At 39.3% G+C, this 13,274-nt stretch overlaps 1 protein-coding gene across 1 annotated transcript in view; it reads left to right on the top strand.

Moving 5' to 3' along the window:
- The first annotated feature begins 3,011 nt into the window (after positions 1-3,011).
- FAR1 (fatty acyl-CoA reductase 1) overlaps positions 3,012-13,274 on the top strand; it is a 56,814-nt gene continuing 46,551 nt past the window's right edge. Inside the window, exon 1 of the mRNA XM_079103756.1 lies at positions 3,012-3,151. The gene's annotated coding sequence lies outside the window, so the exon portion shown is untranslated. The remainder of the gene's footprint in view (positions 3,152-13,274) is intronic.

Below are 13,274 nucleotides of genomic sequence, written 5' to 3'. Positions count from 1 at the left end.
TTTGGGCTTGTGGTAAGTAGCATAACATTGCAGGGAGAATGTGCTGAAGCAAGCCACTCACTTTACCATGGCTGAGAAGCAAGCAGAGGAAAAGATTGATGTTCTACAATCCACTTGAAGGTCAAGTTGTCCCCAAAAACCACAGTCCTCTGACTAGGAGTCACCACTTAAAGGTTATAGCACCTTTCAACACAGCCAGGATGAGGACCAAGCCTTTATATATCCTTAGTGGGACAATCCAAATTCACACTACAGCAGTGTTATTACATTTTCTAGGGAAAACTCTGTGGCCAAATTCTGTCATTGTCTTTTGTAAAGACTATTAATTGCTCATTTGTTGTAGCTATATGAATTTTTGAATTTAAGAATAATGGTGCATTATAGGAATTCTGGCCAAATAACGTATTCTATTCATGGGTTTGTACCATCTTGAAGAGTGATCCTTTCTTTTGTTTGTCTTCTGCCTATCTGTGGAGGTCTTTGCTGGAGGTATCTATTACATACACATTGATTTGAATCAAATAAAATGCCTATACATTCTCACCTCTAAAGCTATTTTTAAAAGTCAGAATGTAGTCATTAAACAACTATTTAGGTAACTCCACGTTTTCTTCAGAACTAAGTATTCATGTTTGCACTTATATGCAGATTATTTTCAAAAACAAAAAAAAATTGTGAAGAAAGTATTTTCTGGCAATAGTGTCTAATTGCATATAGTATGTTGATAAACCATAGCAATGGTTAACTTGGCTCCATGTCTTCTAAGAATATGCTTCTAAATTCTCTAAACTGTGTTAGATTCTCTATGTATTCTCTCATACTGAATTATATTGGAATTGTCTCATTACATTCAATGCTCTGTGGGAAAAAAAACTGCCATATCTAGCTTTAAGCACCTAGTTAAGAAATGAGGCATTTATCTGAATTGAACAAATTAATGACTAAAGAATTAATACTGTAATCTTTATTGTATTCTGGTTGTCCTTCCACAGTCAAGAATTTAGCCTAGTTTTTTTTTTTTTTTTTTTTTTTTTTTTTAGATTAGGTCTTGCTATGTTGCCTAGGCTGGCCTCCAACTCCTTAACTCCTTAAGCCAGTCTCCTGGGTAACTGGATACAGGTGCACACCACCAAGCCTGGCATGGGCCAGAGTTTTTGTTTGTTTCGGGGAAGCATAACAGATCCACTTCAGGAAATGTTTCACCTGATCCTGGCTATTTCAGAATCTGGCTACTGGACTGAGTGGGTTCTAGGCCCACTCAATTGTCTTGCCTAACATGGTAGATAGAATGCATACTCCCTGAAGGTAAGTAAATGTGTTAGATTTGTTTTCTGTGTCCCCTTCCAGAAATAGAGTTGGTGTTGAGACTGTGAGTCCTTGGTGGGTAGAAGCCATGCTTTCAAATTTTTCAAGTTTTTTCCCCGGGCTCAGAGTTTAGGTAGGCCACAGAGAAGGAAGCTCAGTAAGCTCTTGTAGTTTTCAACTGGGTGCAGTACTTTTGGCAGACTTTGTGTTAGGGTTAGTGCCAGGTGTTAGGTCGGATTTAAGCAGCTGCATGGGAGGGAGCAGGACAACAAGCGACCCACTGCAAGCGCGGAAAGCAAGGCATCGGGCAGCAAGCCAGAGCGACCAAATGAAGACAGATAAACCCCACTGACCCTTACGTCCACCTATCACTCAGCAGGACCCCCGCCTATTCTGGCCTATAAAGACCCTGGGCAGCAGGGGCCACTTGCGATATCCGGCTTTCCACCTTGACCTTTACCTCTGAGGGCTGGGAATTTCGCCCTAGAGCCAAAATCCAATAAAGCTTGCTTCGGCAGCTTTTGTCTGATTCCTGTTTGGCCACCCGCTGGTGTACCAGGCACTGGTGTAACAAGCTCTCAAGCCCTAAAGAAAAATCAACATCTGGCCTATCCTTAAAGTTCTAAGCAATGTGTGCTACTCACTGTGCCAGGAGTTTTAAATCATTTTTACTTCTCACAGATGCTATTTTTTTTCCTTTTGGTTTGTGGCTTTTGATTGACGGCTAACTCCTAGTGGGGACTGTTTAATACAATTCTAACGATCCCTTCACTAAGAGGCGAATTATAACCCACACGCGTAGAGTGCACTAACCTTAAGTGTACAGTTCGATTAATTTCTACACATACACACACCCATGTAACTACCACCTAGACCAAGAAAAAGGGCGTTTCCAACACCTATTAGATTCATTCGTGCCCTTTTCCACCCAACAGGCCCCCGTTCTTCAGAGATAATCATTATTCCAACTTCTCTCATCATCCCTAAGTTGTGTACGGTATGAGCTTGGAGAAAGTGGTAGGTGGAATGATTTGACCTACAGTACCGTGGGGCTGGACCAGACCTGGGTAGGCTTGATGCCCTCCCTACTAGGCAACCTGCAGAGGTTCAGGGGTCCACAGAGCAGGGCTTCGCTCTCAAGGACTCAAACCAAGCGGGTAGTTGTCGGAGACGGTCCTTCACCCTCAGCACTGGCTGGAGGGCCATCAGGCCCCACCAAAAGGCACGGCAGACACCACGTAGCCTGAGCTGAAGCACGCCACAATGGCTGCCCACGGCCTCCCGCGCCGGCTTCCCCGCGTGCTCCTCGCTTTTCGCGTGGGCGCCCCTCCGCACCACCCGCAGCCGGGCGTGGCCCTGGGCGCGACCCGCACAGACGCGAGCTGCAAGGGGGCGCTGTCGAGCCTGGGATGTGGGGCGCGCGCCCATTGGCTGAGCTTCTCCCCGCCGGCCGGCCGCCGCGGCGCCCACCTCCGGGTCCTCTCTCGGCGCCCCCATTGGCCGTTCGCGTCCCGCTGGCGTTCGCTCCCGGCCCCCTCCCGCCCGGATGGAAACCTGGTGGGGGGTAGAGGGCTGAGCCAGGGGAGGAGGGTGTGCGGTGAGGGTGTTCTCGAGAGCCAATCGAGAGCAGACGTAGAAAAGGGGCGCCGCGCTACCCAGTCACATCCCGAGGTGCGGTCGGGGCGGGTGACGCGAGTGCGGGCCGCAGCCAATGGGCGTGCCGCTGTCCGTCCGCTCTTCAGCAGCCGGTCGGGGGCGGTGGAAACGCGAGTGAGGAGAGCGCGGCGGCGGCGCAGCCATCGCGGGACTGCCGGCGGAAAGCGAGGCCCGAGTCTCTGCGTCTAGGTGAGCAGCAGAGGCTCCGCGGGAGGGCCGGGCTGCTGGCTCCTCCCCGCCTGGCCCGGGCAGCGGCTGCGGGAGCCGGGACGCAGGCTGGGTCGAGGTGGGGCCGCTGGCCTGTCCCGCCCCCACCCCCACCCGCGTCCTCCGGGAGCCGGGGCGCCCGCGTCAGTCGGGATGGTCTCTGTGCAGCGTGGCCCGGCCGCCGCCCTCTCGGGACCGCCAGGGCGATGTAGGGAGGGGCCTGGTGGGCAGCGCGGAGCTGGGGGCGTCGCCTGGGGTGGGAGGCCGCGTCGAGATGGCGAAGGTGGGGCGGGTAGTTAACGGGGGAGCGGGCTGGAGTGCTCGAAGGAAGGTGGCGGCAAAAGGAGGCCTGTGATTGAAGGATTTCGGGTCCGGAGAGGAAGAAAGTGATGGGAAACGGGTGATGCTAAGAAAAGGGTGTCCAGGGAGAAAGCGTGGGACTGGGAAGCGTGGTTGGCCTCTTGGAAGAAGGCAGCGACAGGGGTTGGGGGAAATCAACTGGAAGCGAAAGGGGAACAGGTTTGGGTTTTGAAGGTTGAGGTCTCTGGACCAATGGGGACACGTGGATCTCGAGTAAGGAGTGCACCTTTGAAACTGGAAGGCGATGAGGGGAGAGGTTTTAGGTGAGATGTGGATGGAGAATGTTTGACAAGGCGTTATTTGGCCTGTTAGAAAGTACACAAGGGTCACATGAACATGAGCTAGATTTATGCGAGGTAGCTGAAGGCTGTGAATCTTTTATGAATAGTTGAGCAAGAACAGTCTGGAGAGCCGAAGAAGCCAGGTTCACAGGTTCATTCACTTTTCACAGGAGACCGAGTACTGACTTCTTATCTGACTTTTGAGGCTGATAATCCTTCTGCCTCCCCATCCTTCTTCCCACTGTCACTGACAATCCATCTAATTGTTTTACCTCAGCAGTGTACAAACTTACCTTCTCAAAAGTAATGGACACCAATATTGTTTGCTTTTTGATTGAACAGCTGTGAGGAAATGCTTAATTCTTTACACTAAAAAAAAAAAAAAAAAAATGGAATGTGTTAGTTTAAAGGCAACATCAGAAAATACTCTTGGAATATCTGCCCTACAGGGGAGTTTCTCAGTTGTATTTGTGGGCATGTGTAATACAGCATTAAAATGATGCAAGATCTTTTACAGTAATAACACAATAATGAATGTGTAAGTACAGCCCTGTTATTCTTACAGGATCATCGTCTTCGATGTAGTGAAATTTGGAGATGTATTATGCTTGTTGGGAAGTTTTTCAGCTTGAGAAGTTTTATAGCTAAGTAAGTTCCAGATTCTTTTCAGGAAAGGAAGACATAGTTTGTGTCTATCTCTTCTACTGCCTTTCTGTTTGAAATTTGGGGGATGTATATTTGTAGTGTGTGAGCAGAGGTTGGGGTGCGGGCAGAGAAAAGATAGTAGGAACAAAGTTGGCCCACTACCACATTTCCACTGGATTTAAGTGAGAGGGATAATTTTTGTTTGAGGATAGGGCAAAGGATCATGAAGAGTTACAGTGTCAAGGACAAAACCCAAAGAGAGCAGTTGTCTTATGGGATGTTTCTTTGTTCATCAGATCCACAGAAGCATTGTAACTAATGGATCATTCTTTGGGATGTAGAAATAATTTTTGTGGAAGTTATTTTTTGGTAACACTATTCACTATGACTGCATTTTACCCTTAGTGTAACAGAATACCAAGTGTTGAGGCCATTTGGAACACAGAAGTAATCCTAGTGGTGTGGAGTTTATCAGGGAAGGTTTCCTGAGAAATGTGAGTTTTGAGTCATCACTTGAATGGGAGTTGAGATGTGAGTTATTAGAAGACCCAAGAATGCCAGTCCAGTTTGGACATAGTGTAAGCAACTATGGAAAAGAAGTACAAATTAAAAAATAGTTTTTAGGGATAATTGAATATTTGTATGAACATTTAGGGGTTTGGGAATCAAACCTCTTTTTGCAGCTTTGTTGATAAATGATGGTTCTGTGTGATGTCTAATTGATGGATTGAAGATAGACAGTAAAGTGCACACAATTTTTTTTTTAAATAAGAGAATGTAGTAAAAATAAGTTGAATTATTGAGAGGTAAATTTGATAATCAACCACATATGTTTAGAAATGTTTTTGAGTCTTACAGTAGATGATATTGATAGTAAAAGCAAAATTTATTGGGCATTACTTTGTTTTGAGGTTTCTAAGTATCATCTTCTTTGGGTCATCTAAAAATTATAGGTGGGGGAGCCTGAGGTTCAGAGAGATTAAACTTGCCTAAGGTCACACAGCAAATAAGTATCAATGTTAATTGAGCATTGATGCCAGGCACTGTGCTAAGTGCTAGGGATTCACAGTTGACAAGAAAATTCAGAGGTTTGGCCTGAGCCATTTTTTAAGAGATTGTTACAGAAGAAGAGCCAGTGAAGAAAGTAAAAGATTTCTTGGAGATTTTTGTAGATACCAAGGAATATGCTATTGAGTGAAACCTAAGACAAAATTTTAAGAAAGAAGTAGATGTTCAGCAACAAAATGTCTAGCTGAGAGGCTCAGAAGAACAATAACAAGAAACTATTGAGTTAAGTAATGGAAAAAAGAAATGTAAATTTAGTCCCAAGTTAGTGAGGATGAAGACATTAAGATAGGGGCAAGTAATCATCTTATTGGCAACTTTAAATATTTGGCATGATCATAGTTATGATCCAATTTGTAGAAAAGATGATAGTAGGGCCCCTTGTATTGCTTTAATCTTTGACTGAAAAGATCTTGAGTGGTTTAAAAATGCTTATACTTTTGTATAATTCCAAATTTTTAAAAGTGATAATTTTTTAGGACATAAAAACTGTTCAGTAGAAATGAACTAATAGGGAATATGTAGTATGTAGGTCTGAACTTGGAATGAGAGGAAAAATGGTGTTATTTCAGTACCTACTCCATGGTAGGCTACTTTGGTAGCCTGTTCCCATCTTGGACATGACTTAATTGTCACCAGGGGGAACTGAAACTATACCTACCAGAAGAAGGCATTTGCTTAATCTGAGGGATGAGGTTAGCAAAGTACTCATATCATAGAGGTATGCTTTTGACTCCTAAACATTTGTTTCTTAGAGTTCAATAAATGAATTTAAGGCTAAAAGAAAACAATCCACTCATAGAATTGAGTCATCTTAACCGTTTCTTTTGACATTCATATCTGTCCTTGGTCCCAAACACTGTTTCTGTAGTTCCTCTCTTAGTGAGTTTGTCATGGGCCTAGAGTTTCAGTTCAGTAAGGCAGTATAAAAGTGCTGAATTTACGTTTAACTGATTGACCTAAATAGTTAAAAATTCATCATTGTTTCCTCAATTTGAAGGAGAAAGATAAATTTTTAAAAAAAATTAGTTTTTTTTTTTTTTTTAAACCAAGGAATTATTCCTAAGCAAACTAGAAGGATTTGCCCTAGAGCATGCAGATTGATTAAATGAAGAGGGAGGAGTCCTATAAATCAGTCTAGTTTTTAATTTAATTTTATTTGGCCCATGGGGATTGTGGGAGAAAACAATGTGATTCATATTTTATTTAGGCACTGTATTATATTCCTTAAATAAATAACATAAATAATATATTCCTTAAATAAATAACATAATTCTCAATTCTCTCACGTGTATATGTCCTATTTTACAGATGAGAAGAATGAGGTTTAGAGAAGTTGATAATTCTCCAGAGGTTGGAGATTCAGCCTTTGCTTTGTCTCCAAAATTCTTGCATATGAGACAAATAACAAGAAGGACTTCTTTACTTACAATTGGGTGAAAAAAGCCACATAGCCTTAGGTATTTAACTGTTACCCTAGGAAATGGGACTTTTGCTCCAAGTGTTTGTGCCTTCTTACATTACCTCAAATGAGGGCGATATTAATGTGTCTTATAGGGTACATATATTACGTTGTCTTGCTTTAAAGATGTATGTTTTCACATTCTAGTGTTTTTTGAAACGAAGATTTATTTTAATTGCCTTTATTTTAAAATGTTTATGAAGTGGTCTTAAAGTCAAATGAGTCTCAAAATTGAGTAAGTATTGTAGATGTCTGTAATTTGCATTCTTAACCATCTTAACCAATTTGTTTATTTTCTACCCAGTCTCCCCGCTTTACTTTTCCATTACTTTCTTTTAAACTATGGTATAATATAAAATCGAAGTATGTAGTAAAATTGCATGACAAAATAACTCATTCTCTTTAATATTGTGCTGTAGAAAGTGTTGTGATGTAGATATTTCATATTAGATGGTGAATCAGCAGATTTGCGTTTCAATTTTGGTTAGCAACTTGGCATATAACTCTTGGCAAGTCACTTCCTCTCTTTGGTCTTTAGTTTCCTCATCTGTTAGATGGAAGTGGGGGTGGGGAACTTTTAGACCAGTTGTGCTTGAACAAACATTGTGCCCTCTTTCTAATTAAAATGTGGATGTTTCAGGTATAGTACCTTTTTTGAAAACTATGTTGCTTGTACTGTTTTTTTTCTTTTCTTTTCTCGTCATCCCTTCAACTCCTTTTCAACTCCCTGTCTTCTTCCCTCTCTGACTTTGTTTTTTTTTTTGTTTTTTTTTTTTTTGTTTTGGGGATTGAACTCAGGTGCTTTATCACTGAGCCACATACATCCCCAGCCCTTTTTATTATTATTATTTTTTATTTTGAGATAGGGTCTTGCTAAGTTCCTTAGGGCCTTACTAAGTTACTGAGGCTGGTCTTGAATGTGTGATCCTCCTATCTCAGCCTCTTGAGTCATTGGGATTACATGCATCTGTCTCCTCCCTGACACTTTTCTTAACTTATTAGAGTGAAAAAAACTTTTTTTTAGATGGACACAATACCTTTATTTTGCTTATTTATTTTTATGTGGTGCTGAGGATCGAATCCAGTGTCTCACTCGTGCTAGGCAAGTGCTCCACCACTGAGCCACAACCCCAGCCGCTAGAGTGAAATATTTTTGCTATCCTATATTTACCAAGAAGATATCTTAGAAAGTAGGTACCCATTAAATCTTTAGTGAGTGAATGAATGGATGAATGTTAAGAGTTAATAAAAGATCATGCATATTCAATAAAAAAGGGCTTGAGAGACTGGGAGTGTATCTTAGTTGTAGAGCAAGTGCTGTGGATTCACTCTGGCTAGAATATTTATGGGTGTGCACTTCAACTTTCAGATATGTCACTTTGAGAAAATGGTGCCTCTTTGTATGCATGTTAACCATTTGACAATTTTAAGATTATTTTAAAATATCTACTTAGATCATTGCTGCGTTCTGTGGAATTCTTAGAAATGTTGGAATCTCATGAGATATCCTTGTGTTTAGGGAGTTTGTACCATGATATCTTTATTCTGAGGTGTTCCGACAGCAGGTGAATTTTTTTTTTTTTTTTTTTTTTTTTGGTACTGGGGTTTGAATGCAAGGGCACTTAACCACCCACCGAACCACATCCTCAGCCCTTTTTATTTTTTATTTTGATACAGGGGCTCACTAAGTTGCTCAGGGTCTTACTGAGTTGCTGAGGCTGGCTTTGTTCTTGAGATCCTTCTGCCTCAGCCTCCCTAGCCACTGGGATTATAGGTGTGTGCTACCACACCTGACAAAACCTTGAAGTATATTCAACAATTCTTAAAGTTTATGAACCTCTCTGAACATCTCCTCAAGGTCCTGTCCTGTCTCTTTAGAAAAGTATACATACACACTGAATTTTTCTTGTAATTGTAGGGACTTACTTAAAACTCCTAGAGCCCATTTAAATATCCTTCAGGATCTATAGATCCTGGTTTAATAATTCATTCTTTAATATGAGGGTAAAAAGCATACTGTTAAAATTCAACTGAATATTTTATGTGTTGTGATCACCTTTCACAAGTGATTTTTTTTTTAACAGAAATGATAAAATCATGAAGTTTATCATGCAGTTGCCTAACTTCAAAAAATTAGATTAATTCTTAATTGGATTCTTGGGGAAAAATAAGCTAGTTTAATAAATAAGTAGGAATGATTTTACAGAAGATTTTGGAATAGACGTGTGGTACTTTATATCATGGCAAATATCCATCCTGAATTAATAATAAGTAAAATATATGATATAAAAGTGAACAAATGACCAGGCATGGTGATGGATGCCTATAATCCCAGCTACTCAGGAGCTGAGGTAGGAGGCTTACAAGTTCTAGGCCCACCCTATCTCAAGATAAAGTTGAAAAGGACTGGGAATGTAGCTCATTAGTACCACTGGATTCAATCCCCAGTACTGAGAGGGAGAGAGAAGAATAAATACATCATCACCCTCTACTCCCTGTCCCCAAAGATAAAAGGAAGAAAGTTCTTTGACTTACCTTAAGCATTTAAGATCTGTGGAGGAAAAGATCTGTTAAAGTATTTTGAAGTTCACATCTGTGTTGAAATAACTCCTAGAAGTAATGCAGAGTTTTTGATTTACAAAGAATTGGTTCTTCATCCAGCCCTGAGACCATAAACATTCATCAGCCACTTAGTTTGAAAGAAAGTCTTAAATAAATATCTTGAAAATATGTGGTTTAAAAAACTTGATAAGAATCCTCAAGAAATAGGAACCAGGTGAATTAGCTGGTAATGGGACATTTGTAGAGCAATGCATAAGTGTTTGAAGATAGTAAATATTAGGTGCAGTGTTTTAAAGTGATAACCTTTGTGACTTGTTGGAGTTAATAATTCCCTAAATATCTAATGTATGACTAGGAAACAATTAATGCATACTAGAAAAAATACAGACCTCGAGAGCAAGAAGATGATTTAACAATCAATGATCTGGCTCCTCTTCAGTGGATTCAAGGAGTGACCAGAGAGGTGAATTGACTTGCCCCAGGTCACTTGGTTATGATAATCCCAACGATGTAGTTATTCATTATTTTATCAGATTTCTGTAATGTCTTTTGTGCTTATTTATTTTCATTATCTTTTCATTCTGGATCTCAGTATCTCAGAGAAAAAAATGTCCTTTACAACAAGGGTTTTTAAGCACTGTGAGTTTGATAAATTGACTTAAGAATTCTAAATTTTTATAGTCTAATGTTTGCAAGATATATTTTCACCCCATCTTTAGTATAATGGATACAAGACTTATTAGGAAAAATCTTAATTCAGTTAGTTCCACAGCTGAAAACACTGAAAACCCAGAAAGCCGTCAGACACTTCCCTCATGGTTTTTATGATACAACATTTAGTTGTATGCTGTGTCTATGAAAGTTGCAATGTTTTAAAGCTAAAATAAGAAAAGATTTTTCTAAGAGGGTTTGTTTTGGGACTTATTAAGACATTCCTTGTAGTGCTTCCTTCTCACTCAAAACTAGAGACTGGAGAGATCATTGACATCCAAGTTCAAAGAAGTCAACACTTCTTGCGCTCCTGAGTTCTACCACATTTGGTTGGTGTGGCCAGGGAGAAGAAGCCTTGCCCCCTCATTAGTGACCTAATAGCCAGGTTGAGGACCCTTAAAACAGTGACTCTCAAGCTTTTCTAATCCCAGCCCTTTAGCTGGGTTGTATTTTAGTTGAATAATTTCTACTTTTTAGTGGAATAAGAACAGTTAATCAAGGTACAAGTAATTTGGGGGGACATTTTCACCAGTTAGGGATATGGATGGTTCCTAATTGAATCACATAAAGTATACTTATCTTAGAGTTTAGACCATTGAGAAATTTACTGATGCAATTGTACATTTTGTTCTCTTCAGGTTTAATAAAGTCAAACTCATGGTTATTTTTAATTAAGGCACTGGGTTCAGTCCTCAGCACCACATAAAAATAAATAAAGGTTAAAAAAGTAATCAACAAAATCTCAATAAGAAGCAAGAATAATGATAATTGAAAACCATGACCAAGTAAGGACAACTTAACTGATAGTGTATCTCTTGAAAATCTTGGGATTACAGTTTTGAGTGTGAATATGTGGTAGACATATTAGTCTTTCTTAGTTGCAGTAACTAGACTTATAGTTGATTACAAATTGAAGTCTTTGTTACATTCTAATAGTATGTTAATTTTTGCAATTCTTGATAACTGGCTTAATATTTTATTTATAAGTAGCCTTATGGGTCAAAGGAAGGTCATAGTTTCTAAATCATTTGTAGTCCATTGAAAGGTTTGACCCATTTTTAGAAAGTCATTACCTTAGAAGGCTGAGATGGTGATTATAAGCTCTTCATGAGTATTGTTTCCCCTCTGTACTGGGACATTTGTGAAGGACAGAGTTTAGAGGTCAGTGGGTCTCTTTACCTGGGGATATTTTGTAATCCTTGATATGCTAATGTACTTTGCTAATCTGGTTGGGTATAAAGTATAGGATTTCCTAACCCCATTTACCATAGATACTGCCTTGGAGGACTGAAACCTGCTTTCATGATCAGCCTTGAAAACACATTTCCAAGGCAGAGTAAGAAAATGGCATGTGAGAAATAGAAAATACAACATACATATGAAGAAGTGACTTCAGAGCAGTTTTCTGCTTCTGAGAGTTGCAAGTCATTTGCTATGATAATCAGACTGAGTCTGTGTGTGTGTGTGTGTGTGTGTGTAAGTGTAAGGGGGGTGTGCTGGGGTTCCAACCCAGGGCCTCAGTCCCTCAGTCTGAGTCTTAACCACTTCTGTAATCAGCAAAATACCCATTTCTACCACCTTGTTTTGAAAAGTATTAGTATCCATAAATAGTATTTGGTTGCTTTTAATTAGATGTACACGATACATAATTAGTAAATTACCAGAGTCAGTTTTTGGGTAAACCTTTATGTAGTCTGCCTGTAGTGTTCAGGGTAAACATGGTACATTTTCCTGTAACATCAGTTTTACTCAGTAATTTGAAATATTTTTATATTAATCCTCAGGTATATTATAGAGAAAGCACAACTTTTATGAATTTTTAAGCAAAATAGGATATTTCAGTTTCTTCCGCAGAGTTGAAAAAATTTGAAAAGCCCTATCTTTGGTAAAATACTTAAAATATTAGTGTACCTTGTGTTTTATTTCTTTGAGTCTGGAAATTCTAGAACAAAAATTTCTTGTCTTAATATGAAAACATTTTTATTAAGGTAAGGAGTGAATATAGAATAATAGTTATCTAAAAAAGAATCATGTGATAGCAAATACTTTTTCAAAACTTATCTTCTTCCTAGAATGCAATTAAATACATGTTTTTCCACACAGTGAAATGAGACACTTCCCCTTGTCCCTGTCTTAATAACTAATTGCTAGAACTATTTACACTTTTAAAAATTTTGGATATTTCTTCCTATTTATTGTTCCATATTGCCAAGCTACGTGTGAAGAACAGAGCCATTCTTTTACAGGCTTTACAGTAAGGAAATTTCCTAGTGGTACAGGCCTTGAACTTAGAACCAAGAAAAATGATATTACTGACAATTTTTAAGTTTCTGGTCAGATAATTTTAATACCATAGAATTTTACATTTCCTCTCTGGAGTAGAACTTGACTTTAAAATGTCTTTGTATTTGATTTTTACATCACTTTTGTGTTGATTTTCCTTAATGTCTAAAAATTTTCGACATAATAAAATCCTAGAAGCATTTTAGTTCTTGTAAAAGTGCCATGGTTATGTAGCAACAGCACTATATAAAATACTTGGGTAATGGCTTAAGAACTAGTTGAACCTATTGCGTTTCTTACTACCTAAAAGTACCTTAGACATTGGGGAAAATAGGACACAGAGTTAAATATTGCTATATCAATGCCTGTACAGGCAAACAGAGTAACCATTATATTTAATTCAATGGGTGCTTACAACAGAGTTGGACACTAGCATCTTTTATTGAAAAAGGAAATGTTAACTAAGATGCTAGAGCTATTCTTTTGTTTGTGGAAAAATGCTGATAAGCCTTAATTGTTGAAAAAGGACTCACTATTCCTATCAGCTTGACTACAGTAAATAGTTATCCAAAATGAGTTTACATTTTGGATTTTTATTTGTTGCATATAGCTTACTTTTGGAGGAAGTTTTTGTTTATGTTGAGTCTTAAAACACAAAAGATTCCATTCATAATCTACATATGTTTAAAAACATCACATTGTATATGATAAATATATATAATTTTATCTTTAAAAAA

Source organism: Sciurus vulgaris, assembly GCF_902686455.1.
Source record: "Sciurus vulgaris genome assembly, chromosome: 11".
In the NCBI taxonomy this organism is placed as follows: domain Eukaryota; kingdom Metazoa; phylum Chordata; class Mammalia; order Rodentia; family Sciuridae; genus Sciurus; species Sciurus vulgaris.
The sequence above is the reverse complement of the archived record's forward strand: the minus strand, read 5'-3'. Positions and strand labels throughout refer to the sequence as shown.